At 46.6% G+C, this 13,070-nt stretch overlaps 1 protein-coding gene across 1 annotated transcript in view; it reads left to right on the forward strand.

Annotated features, from left to right (window-relative positions):
* LOC144173880 (glutamate receptor 1-like) overlaps nt 1–13,070 on the forward strand; it is a 266,859-nt gene that overhangs the window by 1,476 nt on the left and 252,313 nt on the right. The window lies entirely within an intron of this gene.

Consider the following 13,070-nt stretch of genomic DNA (forward strand, 5'->3'; position numbering starts at 1 on the left):
AAACTCTAAAATCACCCAACAAAAACAAAATTAAAATCAGTAAACGACAATGAGGATGGCTGGTGTAAAAGGCCAGGATGTTTTACGCGTGATATGAAATGAGGCGTAAACATTTGATTTCGCTAAGAAACTTAAGAGTGCGCTACAGAGGAATCATGGGATCATACGCTAAGTACTAGTTGAAGCACAAGTGGTGGTTTATTTGGTGTAGCAAAAGGAACGAATACATGTTTGTTTATGTGCGCAAGAGGTACATCTAGTACAAAGGAGCTTGTGCTCGTTTCAGAAATTTCACTTCATTTCAATAAGTCAGACTCCCAATTAATACGCTTCCCCTCAAACAACCGGGCTACCCGAATACTACGCCCCGCCCATATGCAGGGCATTCCATAAATAACAATTCACGATGAGATACCAACCCCAGCGTACTTATTCAAATAGCGATATACGAGTTCGGAATAACCCCCTGCAGATTTTGCTGAGCTCACTCCTTAAAACCGTCACCGTTGCACAACATGAAAAACCACCCAAACAGAATGTATTGTAGTTATAACCTTGCTTGGAGTGCACCAGAGCACAGTCCACTGTTCACAGGCCGCTATGGCGAAGCAACGCGGCACAATAGCCAACCACCGCCTGCGAAAATCAAGCGCCCAACAAATTCCGGCGGCCGCCTGCGCCAAGCACATCTCTTCGGTCATTGGTGCCGACGAAGGGCTTCCGTGAAGCAGCCACGTTGGGTAAATAATTACTAACTGCTGAGAGAGACAAACGTTTTTTTTTTTTAATTGTGCACATGGGCCTGCTCCGCACATTAAAGGACTATTAGTGCCTGTCGCCTCCGTAACTACTTGGTAGCTGTATACCAAACTCCGTCCGCTCGCAGTCACTGAGCCGACACTTGCTGGCCTGGGAAGCCAACACTGAGCTCTACTTTTCGGCAAGAAAAAAGAAATTAGGCGCCATTTCAATCGGTCGATGCGTATTATCAGCAAAGCTGTGTAAAATTCACATCGAGCACATTGCTTTGGAACGTAGACGTATTGATTTTTCTCTCAATGTGGTATTGCTGGTGATTATGCCTTTATGACTACTTAAAGGGACAGACAACCAACTTTTGTGGGGTATATTTTCTCTATCCCAAATGAAGGGCATCACTTAAAACACTCTACACCAAAGCGGTTTTGTGGATAGCGCCCTAGAACTTTCGAAATCAGAATTTTTACGTCTGGCAGAGCGATACGTGGCATCTTAAAAGCAGTGCTGGCAAGCATAACAGCGAGCCGTGCGGCAACGTACTTTTCACTGTACGTGAGAGGAAAAGAGGTGTCTGAAACCTTATCCACGGCTAAAACAACAATACTGTGCAGTCTTTTCTATTCGTTTATGCAGTTTCTGAATCATGCATTGAAACAGACGGACTTGTTTGCACACGTACGGTACTGTCACTTTTAATGCGTAGCCCTCTTTGCCGAGTACCTCCCCACCCCCTCCCCCCCCCCTCCCCGCCCTTAGCCGGGACCGTGTAACGCCCTGAATTTCCACAAAAATGCAGATATCGTGCGAGTTCCACCTGTAATAGTTGTAATAGCGTAAACGAAGATATATGGTCGCACGAATTTTCGAAAAACTAAAAATAACAAAATATAAAAAAATACTAAAGTGCGAACCATGTAACGCCCTGCATTTCCAATATAATGCAGTTTTCTCGAAAGTTCCACCTGTAATCGTTATAATAGCATAAGTGGAGATAATTGGTCAGGCAGGTTTTAGAAAAACCAAAAAATATGGCTGTAAACAACTGACACTCAAGACACGCGGCATAAGAATGCTACGCATTAGTAGACAATTCTCTGAATTTTCGCAGACTTTTGTACACTACATGGCGCCACCTTTCATACTTCAGAAAGTTTAGTGCCAAACTAAAGTTATTTGCGCCTGTTGCTTTGGAACTTCTTGCGGCTACCCCACTTTATAAAACGCTGGCTTTCATGTGAGCTGCAGGATATGCACTGTATCAAAATCCGTTGTCCGGCTCTTTAATGAGATATGACAGAAGGAGAGTTTTACCCCATCAACGAACATGGCACTGGCCGCTTCCCTCCCATAGGAAGACATGTATGGACAGCAGACGGGCATTCTGTAACGTTTCCAACTTTACTGTGAACTAATTCCGACAAGTTAACAAAACCTGAAGCAATGATAGAGTCGTCTTAGAGACGGAAATTCGTATCAAATTGTATTCGGGAACGTTTGAAAAAAACGCGAGTTACGGCTGTAAACTCTGCCATATTTACGGCTGTAAATATGGCAGAGCATTCGCGATAAAATTGACTTTGCCGCGATGCGTTTTGTTGCGCACGCACGAGGAACACTGCAGGAAGCCCACCCATGCAAAGCTTCGCTTTAATATATCAAACTGTACATATGATTGTGTCGGACATCAGTGGCCACTGTCCAGTTTTTATGCTTTACTCTGGTGGAGTAAATAGAGAGCGTCGTACAGACAGTTACCACACGGTTTGTTTCCCATCAGGCTTTGGAGTACTTTAAAACCGCCATTAGCTCTCATGACTGGTCTTGTGTTATGAATGAGAAAAATGTGAATGACGCATACTCCTTAATCATAGAAACATTTATGCAGATATACCTCGCACCTTTCCCGTTTAGAACGTTCTCACCATGCAAAAAAAAAACAAAAACAAAACAAGCAAGCAATGGGTTACACGGTTTCACTTAGAAATGATAAAAAAGAAAAATCGCCTTTTCCAGAAATTCTTACGCACACGAATGCCCGAAACACTTAAATAATTCCAGATGCTTATAAACCGACTCAACACTCAACTCAAATGTGCTAAAATAGTTTACTATCAAGAATTGTTTTCTAATATCGGGGCACAATGCCACCATGTAGTTTGCAACATGGTGAATAGCATTTTGGGATGTTAAAACAAAAGTAACGCGCCAGGCAATATAATACATAATGAAAATCTGCTAACCGGTAAAGCACTTGCAGACCACTTAATCTGAATGGTGTTTCAAATAACCCTCCTAACCAAAATCTGCCCCTGCTAGAAATGCTATGCCCTGCTCTTGCTGGTAGCTAATTTCTTGATCCGACAAACGAAACAGAGGTCTGCAGACCTCTCAAGGGACCCGATAAGGCACGTTATATAGCACACTGCCACCCCTATTTCGCCCATTTTTAACTTAATTCTTGAACAAGGCGAATATCCAACCGCGATGAAGACGTTCTGAGTATCAGTCTTGTATGAAGGGGGAGATAGAAATATACTATCTAACTATCGGTCCATATCAAGTACTCCTATTTTTTCCAAGGGTTTAAAAAAATTATTTTTTCAAGAATAACCAACCGACGTCCAGTACGGTTTCCGCAAAGGCAAGTCGACCGAAAATGCTTTGCTTCTGCTTAAAAAAACAATGCTGCAAAACATCGAAAAAGACTTTCTCACGTTGGGTTTATTTATAGATTTCAGCAAAGCGTTCGACTGCCTTCATCTCAAAATTCTTCATCATAAGCTGGCTCACTATGGTATTCGTGGCGTTCCTTTATCTTTGCTACAATCTATTTGCACAGAAGAACACAGTGTGTTTGTACAGGCAGCGATAGGTCAACTTATTTACCGGTTCCATGTGGCGTACCACAGGGCAGCGTCGTAGGTCCCTTGCTTCTTAACATCTATATCAATGACATCGTTACAATCGACAAAACTGTGAAGTTTATTACATATGCGGACGATAGCTCTCTATTGCTCTCAGGACCTGACCCAGACGTCCTAAATAAAAATTTTAATGACATTCTTCATAAGCTCCATATATAATCAAACTCAAATCACATCAGGATCAACCCCTCAAACAAAAATAATAATTTTTCGTGCAAAAATTAAGGCGTGTCAAACCCAAAATGTCATTACGTATGAAGGACAGGACATTGCAATTGTTGAATCACATAAAATTCTGGGTGCTACATCTTCGTCAAATCTCAGCTGGGGCTATCACATTTCAATCCTCTGTAAAAAACTTTCCTCTGCAACCGGAGCGTTATCGAGACTTCGGTCATTTCTTCCTATTCAAATGAGACATAACGTATATTCTGCTTTGTTTGCTTCGCGTCTTGATTATTGTAGCTTAGTTTGGTCAACAAGTTCTCAGGCAAATCTGACAAAAATTACCATGTTGCAGAAAAAAATATCCGCCACATTGCAGAGGTTCCATATTTCTTCCCAACACTAAATTTATTTCGCACTTTTAATGTTGTTTCTGCTGATAAAATGTACTATTTCCGCTTACTACGTTTCTACTATTTCTCATCTGGCATATCGCGGGATTTTGTAACGGTGGCATCCTTAAAACAACACACTCATCCTGTACACACACGAAACAGATTTCTGGATGATAGCCCACTTTCGAACAAACTATAAATTACAAATACTTCAGTATATTCATTTTAAATAAAAACAGGTGCTCTGATAATTTCACAATTCGGAGTCTGCGCAAATGCTGTGTGAACTTGGAGGACTCCATTCGTTGAAACCTGTGCTATCCTGTTTCTACAAATGTATCGTGTGTATGTTTACTCGTGTAAAATTGTTTTCAACATGTTTTGTATTGTTACAATGTAAGTGTCTGGTTCAAGTGCAGTGTCAGTATTGATTGCGGTGTTCCATGATGTATGATTGTCCATTGTCGCTTACATGCCTTGCAATGTCCTCTGGGGCCCCGTTAAGCTTTCGTAACGCAGCTTTTAGCCCTGGAAACTTTTCCAGTTTGCTCCTGGAACAGATTTTTTTATTGATTGATTGATTGATTGATTGATTGATTGATTGATTGATTGATTGATTGATTGATTGATTGATTGATTGATTGATTGATTGATTGATTGATTGATTGATTGATTTTGGGGAACAGCGCTCAACGCAAACCTTACACTTGCATGAGCAGCCGTGACCATTTCTACATGCCTCACAGGTTGCTCACGCAAATCTTACGTGGCCCTGGAAAGAGTTCACTGGCACCGCCTTTACAACTTCTATACAAACAACGTACCCAGCTCAACAAATTTGGTAAAAGCAAATGGTCAAGGCCCTGGAAGCAAATATTAAAAGCCAGAGAACCGTTCATAAGAGAGAGATGGTAAAAAAACGCGGAGCTTCGACCGTGTCGGAGTGGCGCAATCGGACAAACGTCGGCTTCACAACGCGAGGGACCCAGGTACGGTTCCGAGCACGGGAAGCGTTTCTCTTCCTGAGGCATTCGATGCACCTTCGCTTATCATCATCGTCGTTTGGTGAAATTCATTGAGTACAGTTGACTTTCCTGCAGTGCGTTTGGCGCGAAATTGAGTGCCATGAGCGAGTTATAGAATACTTCGTGTTAACAATGCATACAGGCACTGCGGACTGCTTACGTGTAAGATGGCGAAATCCTTACATTTTATTCTAGCTATGCGGTCCTCTATGCCAAAGGGCAGTAATTGCCATGCTCAAAATACTTATGGGCCCCCCCGGTGGGCGGTTGTGTTCTTACTATGCCATCGTTATGGTTACTTTTGCTCTGCGTCGTTCTTGTTTTCCCTTTGCCTTTATTCTTCCTCTAGAGGGTATTGTCCAGTGCCCACGGGGGAGGGGGCGGACTGTTTTGTTGTTCTTTTCTGTATGCTTCTTTTTCGCCTTTCTACGCCCAACCTGCCCGGCATTAGCGAAACCATGCTTTGTTTGCTACTTCTGTATGTGGCATGCTCAAATGGCTCCTGTAGGCCTCAATAGACGTTTCTAACCCTCGTTTCAAAGTCGAAGGCCAACACGCATTCACTTGGTCCAGCTAAGCCAACATCTGAGGTGTATATCTCTCCTACTTGTGCGGCTGGTGTTTATGGTGCGGCCACATAGAATGAACGCCAGCGTGATTGAAAAACACAGAATAAATCAACTCAGAAAACGGTTTCAAGCTGCAAAGAAAGAAACTGAGAATACTTGGCATTTTAGATCAAATGCATTTTTCTTCGCAAGGAAGCTAGTCTATAAACAAAACTAAAGAAGAATCTCCGAGAAGAACATTGCAAGGCCTCAACCAGTATGCTAAAGAAAGAAAATGTAAAAAAGAAAAAAAAAAGAGACGTTGCCATAACCAAAAAGTTAATGTCGGAGGAACGCCTCATTATCCATCCCGATGCCCAGCTGGAAGGGAAGTTTAGAGCACCGCTCTTCCGAAAACACAGGGTCCATCTGGTTTTGTACGCCTCCTACAAAGAATGCCGACCAGTAAAGTGGGAGAGAGAGTGAAGAATTGCCCTGTTTGATTAGGAGAACTTTCGACATGTAAAAGACTGGTTCTTGTCTTGTTTTTTCTGCGGTTTCTGGCCCTTACCAGGGCGTTGATGTCTAAGATTTGTCGCTCTGGTGAGGCAGTACCAATTCCAGTACCAAATGTATTTGATAGTTCGCCTCACTTACTTGCGTATTCACGTCATTCAGTTGCTTATTTGATAGTTCGCCTCAATTATACGTATACTCTGAAGGCGTACCAGCTGGAAGCCCGACCGTCAGCCAGCTCGCCCTCCCGCCTGCCTACCGGTCCGTCCGTCCGTCCGTCCGTCCGTCCGTCCGTCCGTCCGTCCGTCCGTCTATCTGTCTGTCTGTCTGTCTGTAACCCGTGGCAGGGACCGCATATTTGGCAATTGGCACTGTCTGATGCCCTCGCTGAGCAATCAGTCTTGGAAGAGAGTCAGACAAAAGGATTGGAGCAAAATTGCTTCCCTCTTTCCCACCCTTTTTTCCATAACCCATCCCGATGTCCAAGTTCCCATTCCCAGCAACCCACCCTATCCGGCTTTTTCCTAGGGGGGACAAGAGGGGTCCCCCCGGGCTCGTCCCCCTGGCGGTGGGTCGCAAGAAAGTCTTTCCCGTTAATTTCTCTCCACCTTCGTGTGGACAAAATTCTCTTTGCCGGTTGGCCTGTTTTTGTACTGTTGCAATTGGGTATAACCGGTTGTACTTCGTGTGGTACCGGGGAGCTATTGAAAGCTCCATTTACTCGATGTCTGTCTGTCTGTCTGTCTGTCTGTGCATCTGCAGGGTTTCCCAGCTATCATGTACCAAAATTTTTAAAAAAGAGTAATGGCGTAACTCGAAGAAAACCTAGTGCATAATATTTGCAGTACTGTTGAGAAGCGGGAAGCATTTTTTTTTCGTTAATGAGACTTCACTAATTGATTGTAATTAATTATCTAACTCGACAAGTAGTGCCTGAATCACTAAAGTGTCAATGAGGAACTTGTAGGTATTCACAAGGGGCATCCAACTGCGGTATTTTCAGCGACGAACTAATTGCGTACACATTTATTCTGACTGATAAACAAAACACGCGAAATATAAAAAAATACCACGTGACAGTGCCTCCGCGCGCATCGTAAAGCAATTCTTTCAAACAGGCAGCCTCTGAGTTTGCCAGAATGAAATAAACAAAAGAAAGAAAGAAAGAAGAAATCGGGACCGAGTTTGTGCCTTATCTGCACACTCGACTCGCCAATCTTGGTGTTGCTGCTCCTTCCGTGCATGCCATTATCAAGGTGATGCGCTCTCTCTTCGGGCGGGTGACAGGCGAAGCAGTTGCTTTCAATCAGCTTATTTGTGAACGCTGCTCTACAATGCGCACGGAAGCGCCTTCACGTGGTATTTTTCATATTTCGCGGGTTTTCTTTATCAGTCAGAATAAATGAGTACGCAATATAGTTCGTCACTGAAAATACCGCAGTTAGATGCCTCTCCAGGGTACCTACGAGTGCCTCACTGACACTTCAGTGATTGGGACAGTATTTGTCGAGTTAGATAATTAATTACAATTAATTAGTGAAGTCTCATTAACGAAAAAATTACTGTCCGCTTCTCCACAGTACTGCAAACATTATGAACTAGGTTTTTGTCGATTAGCACTTTTCTCTTTTTTTTAAATCTTGGTGCATGATAGCTGGGACACCCTGTATAATCAAAACCTTCCCGAACTAGAACTGCGGCAGTGACTCATACATGTCAACATTTTTCAGCGCAAAAGAAACTTCAGGCGTATTTGACACAAAATAACAGAACACAACTAAAGCGTGAACCACATGGCGCGTTTTTGCACGCGATTCATGCGCGTCGGCGTTGCGCATGCGATTTTTTGACGCCCGCGTCGACGATTCCGCGCGCGCGGCAGCCTCTGACTCACTCAGAAAATGACGCGCGTCGCGCGCGGCAGTGGGAGGAGCCTGACGACTTGCGCCAATGGGGAGGCGCCCGCCTCATGGCGGCAGTTTCGAAGCCCTCGAGACAGCCGGCTGGCTCCGCCGGAAATGTTTAGGCTTAGCACCCCGGCAGATATTGCATGGGCGCTTTCACCAGCGGCGCGGATGATGTTTTATAGTACCGTTTCCGCCCACATAATAAACTCCTTTACCTCACAAGTAACTTCGTACGTGCTACGCTTAGAAGCGGTCGTTCGAGCTCCCGACATCACTTCGCGGTCGAAGCCGCCGCCATGTTGCCGCCGCCAGCCGCTCCGCGCGCAGCGTGTTGGTAGTTCCACTGGTTCCACGGCCGGACTCGACTCTCCTCCAGCGCGGGAGGAGGAGAGTCGAGTCCGGCCGTGGTAGTTCCCATGGAAATCCATGGTGGTTCCGCGGCAGAACACGCGAGCAGAACACGCTCCATGCGGTTACGCTTAAGACAACCAGCGTTCGTTCGCTCGCTCGCTCATTTAGAACACACGATGTACTCGTTTTCTGCGAAAAAAAGCAAAAAAAAAAAGTGCCCTTAGCTTTCTCGCACAAAATTCCAACCTCACAGAAACCTAGTAAAACTATTGCAAGAATGGGATATTTGTCATAGAGCAAGAAGTCTCCATGGATATAAAGGGTAAAAAAGTTAGAGCTCCAACTAGTTCTGGTGTACTTCGTAGTCAAAAGTTAATGCCCATACCTTCGATGGTTTCCCACCATCAATGAACGTGCTGCAGGGTGGGAATGACGTTGACGCTTGCGTTCAGCAAAGTTGTGTTACACTTCAACATGAATCGGGCTCAGTGTCGCGGCCCCGATCTTCCGCAGCGGTGGGCGAACTCGCGGCACTGTTCGGTGCTCCGTCGTTCTCCGTACGCGACGCTCCCTCTCCCCTTGCTCCCTCCCCGCAGGCTGCGCTGCAGCACACCCACGCCGCAGAAGAACCACACCTTTCCTTCATTCTTGGTCCCTCACACTCCGCGCCGACGCTGCGAGGGCGTCACCAACACGTGTTACTCCGAGGTGAAAGACGCTCACTTCCCCCTCTTCCTGCTCCCAGTTCCTCTCCAACTCAGCTTTTTTTTTTTTTCGCACATATACACTGGCTTGGTCAAACTTAAAGCGCTATTCAACAAGTACGACAGAAAGGCGACAAACACAATCGCTCACTCGCGAGTGGTCTCTATTGGTCTCTATTGGAGGCATGGTCTCATATACACATGTACACATCTGTCAGACGGGCATATCTGTCAATGATAGGGCCCGCGAGCACAATTCGTCACTAGACAAAAATATGGGAGCTCATTTACCCGAGCATTGCGATCAGTGCGCGGCCATTCAATCCTTTGCAGTCGAAATGCAGACCTTTCTTAGAGAAGATTGCTATTCTAGGCAGAAGCGGAAACACAATGGCCAGGGAGTTTTTAGAAGCCTCTCATATCAAGAAGAAAGAGGACCAGTGTTTGAGTGAGACGTCGGTATTACTGCGTGCGAGTGAATTTCATTTTTTGGAAGCTGCTCTCTGATTGCAGCTTTATCACCAATGTTTTTTTTTGTTGTTGTTGTGATCTTGTGCGCATGCTCCGGGGAGTTTTTTGTGTATGTATATGAGACGACACCTCCAATAGCACGACCGGCTTTATAGGTAGCGACCTGCCCATCGCCGCCGGAGATGATGGGAGCCGACGTGCCAAAATCCTGCCGCGTAGGGACTGCGCGTTCCGTCAGATGGGGCTAGTTTTAGTCCCTAAACTCGCAGCTTCACTTCGCTCGCAGTGACGCTGACGACTTCTCGCATAAAAATTAGCGGTCTCACCAATCAATGCCGATTGTAAAGATCACTGCTTATAATACCAGCCAGCAACGATAATTAACAGTTAGGTCAATAAAACCGTTCCTTTTCTTTGGAAACCTCAACGTATACAAGTAAACTACACTGCTACCATTTCCGCCAGCGCGACTGGAATTCTTTATCTTCGAGTATTTTTGATCGTTTATGCATTCGGAAACTTTGTCGACTTTCGGTTTACATCGAGGAACTTTCTTTTGATGTGAAGTTGCACGTGCGAAAGTGCACATGGAGGGCTCGGATTTGTATAACCACTCCAACAGGGCCCATCCGTGCGTGGAAGCGCTTAATTCTTGCCGTAAAATAATGTTTTTCCAGCGATGGCCCCCTTTTCAACGGCTGCGACGCTATAACGGAGCGCCGCTTTTGTGGGAGCTCCGTCGGTGTAGCCCAATAAATGGCAAACTTGGGTATGACACCCGTTCCCTCTAAATGATTACGGTGGGAATCATAGTCATCTTCGGGACATCATTTTGAGCCACTGCCATCGTACCCAAGCGATCGGAGCGTTTACTTTTGGCTAGGTTTGTCGCCGAGCCTCCTGACACGGCCGCACGAGGAAGGGCGCACTTGCGCTCTCATCCAGTGGCCGTGCTCCTGCTTAAGTCGACTATAACCTACAACCTCGGAATCAGACTCACTGCGGTCACTTTTTCAAAAAATCACTATTCATGCTACTGCTACGCTGCCTGCACATAAGCTGAAGGCCTACCAAGACTGCGAGGAAAATTTCTGACGCGCACAGAACCGGGCTGTGCGTCGTAAGCCAATGGGAATGGACCGCACGCTAAGGGTTCTTCCCGTGTATCTCTTTTGTTGCACTTCATGAAACAATCCGTGCAAAGTGCTTTTCGTTGTTAATTTTGTCTGCTGAATTTCTTCCCGTTGAAACGCGCTGAGTATTTTAAGCGGGGTTTATTCTTTCGCGTGTGGAACGCGTGGAACGCCACGAAGCACGTTAGCCAATGGTTATCAGCTGTACGTGGACACTTCTTTCGGACGATATCGGAGTGGGTGCGCGTTCGGTGGACGCCGGCCGTGCGCGTGCTTTCGCAAGCCTGCCCAAGTAATAATTTCGCGCGAAAAACACTTATTTTAGCACATCGTCGAGCCCACAGAAGGTGTGCACGTGCCCAAGTTGGAATCGGCAAAAGCTGAGCACAACGCAGCGAGAAAACGACAAAGTAACAACGATGGCAGGCCGAGGAAACGCGTATACAACGGAGAAAAGAGTAAATAAAGCAGAGCCATCCGGTGCAATGGCATCGGAAGGAACTAAAAAAAACCAAATCAGCAATAACAAATTGGGCACAGTGGAACCCCGCTGATACGTCCCCCAGACTTACGACGACCCGCTTCTTACGACGGACCACCGCGGTCCCGGCAAACTTCCCATAGAAACAATGCATTAAAAACCCCGATTATATGACGCTCCAGTGCACCCGGTCCGCTTCATACGACGGGCCCTGGCGCGGATAAACCGGCGTTTTTGCAATCTTTTACACTGCTTTGCTGCCTCGTCCCGACGATTTTTTTGTTCTGAACCCCCGTTTGAGGCTGCTTGACGTGCTCAGGTCCGCGTGCGGGCGAGACCATTTGCTGAACAGACGCAAGTAAGCAGATGGTACGCGTGAGCGCAAGTTAACCTTTGACAGCCCCCGCGGCAGCCGTACGCGAATGCGTCAACCGTGAGAAGTCAGGTGGTAGGCGGACCATGAAGTTGAAGCTCCCATCGAGCCGCCGTTGAACGCGAAAAACTTACGACGCAACCCCACCGCGATGACCGAACGCCCGCTTACCCCGCACGCTCGATCGAAGTTTCTTCTTTTCTCGACGCTCTGTCTCCCTATATCTCTGCTCTCTGCTTATCAGTGTCTTTCAAAGCCGCGTTGTCACGCCGCTCTTTCCTTTGGTACAGTGTCTCAATTCACGCTCGTCCGCATGCAAGGCTGGAAACACGTATACGTATGCACCGCCATTTTGGGTTAATCACTGGCCGCCGCAGCAAGTCACTGTAGCAAGACCGCGCTATAATTTTCGCCGCAACAGGGTTTATTGGCGAAGTTTGAATAATCTGTTTCGCGTTGCTGGATCTTGTAGGAAGCAAAACAGCTGTTTCGAGCACTTTGACCCAATAGCGACGGCACGAAACAGTTCGAAGGGTGCCTCCACCATGTACGGGAATGCCGCTATTTTTTATCTCCGCCTTTTACTATCGTTCGTTTCGTATACCCTTGGTACTTTCCACTCGCCTTTTCCCCTCTCAATTTGCTCGACCAAATCGTAATTATCTCGCGCGCGCAAGGAGCGGGGCTGGCCGGCTATAAATAGCGCCGGATGGCACGGGTGTCGCGTAGTGAGCAGCACTTGTCTGACGGGCTAGCTGGGACGCAAGAAGGGGAGGGGGGCGCAAAATAGGCGTTGCTGTTTCTTAAACGCGGGATTTCAGCTAAAGGATCGCAAATCCCGCGAGACGGGCGCAAAATAAAGTACTTTAAAAAGCTTCTTAGCCCACCTGTCGCGTGAGATCGTCTACTAGGCCGGCATTTACACGAACTCCGGTCATACGACGCTTTCTCGCGGTCCCTTGAAAGTCGTATTATCGGGGTTCCACTGTATAAAGCCGGTCGTGCGACAAGGCCGGCACCGGCTATCTGTTAACCTCGCTAGCCCTCAAAACGCAACGTCAGGCCTAACGCAACGTTCATCCAGGAGCAAAAGGATCGACGGTCACCTTTGCCCGGAAGGGGAGAGGGGCGGCGGAGGGGCCAGGTCACTGACGAAGAATCCAAACAGAAAACAGAATGTCCCACGAATATAGGTTGCCCCACAACAACTGCTCAGCCCATCGGAGAATTTGAGTCACAGTGAGGAGCGAATTCTTTTGCTCCTTTTTTACGAACGTGCGGACGGGAGCACGCCACAGGGGGAGGGGGTGGGTAAAGT

Source organism: Haemaphysalis longicornis, unplaced genomic scaffold (genome assembly GCF_048455015.1).
Source record: "Haemaphysalis longicornis isolate Haplotype H1 unplaced genomic scaffold, Haemaphysalis longicornis Haplotype H1 scaffold_3, whole genome shotgun sequence".
NCBI lineage: Eukaryota > Metazoa > Arthropoda > Arachnida > Ixodida > Ixodidae > Haemaphysalis > Haemaphysalis longicornis.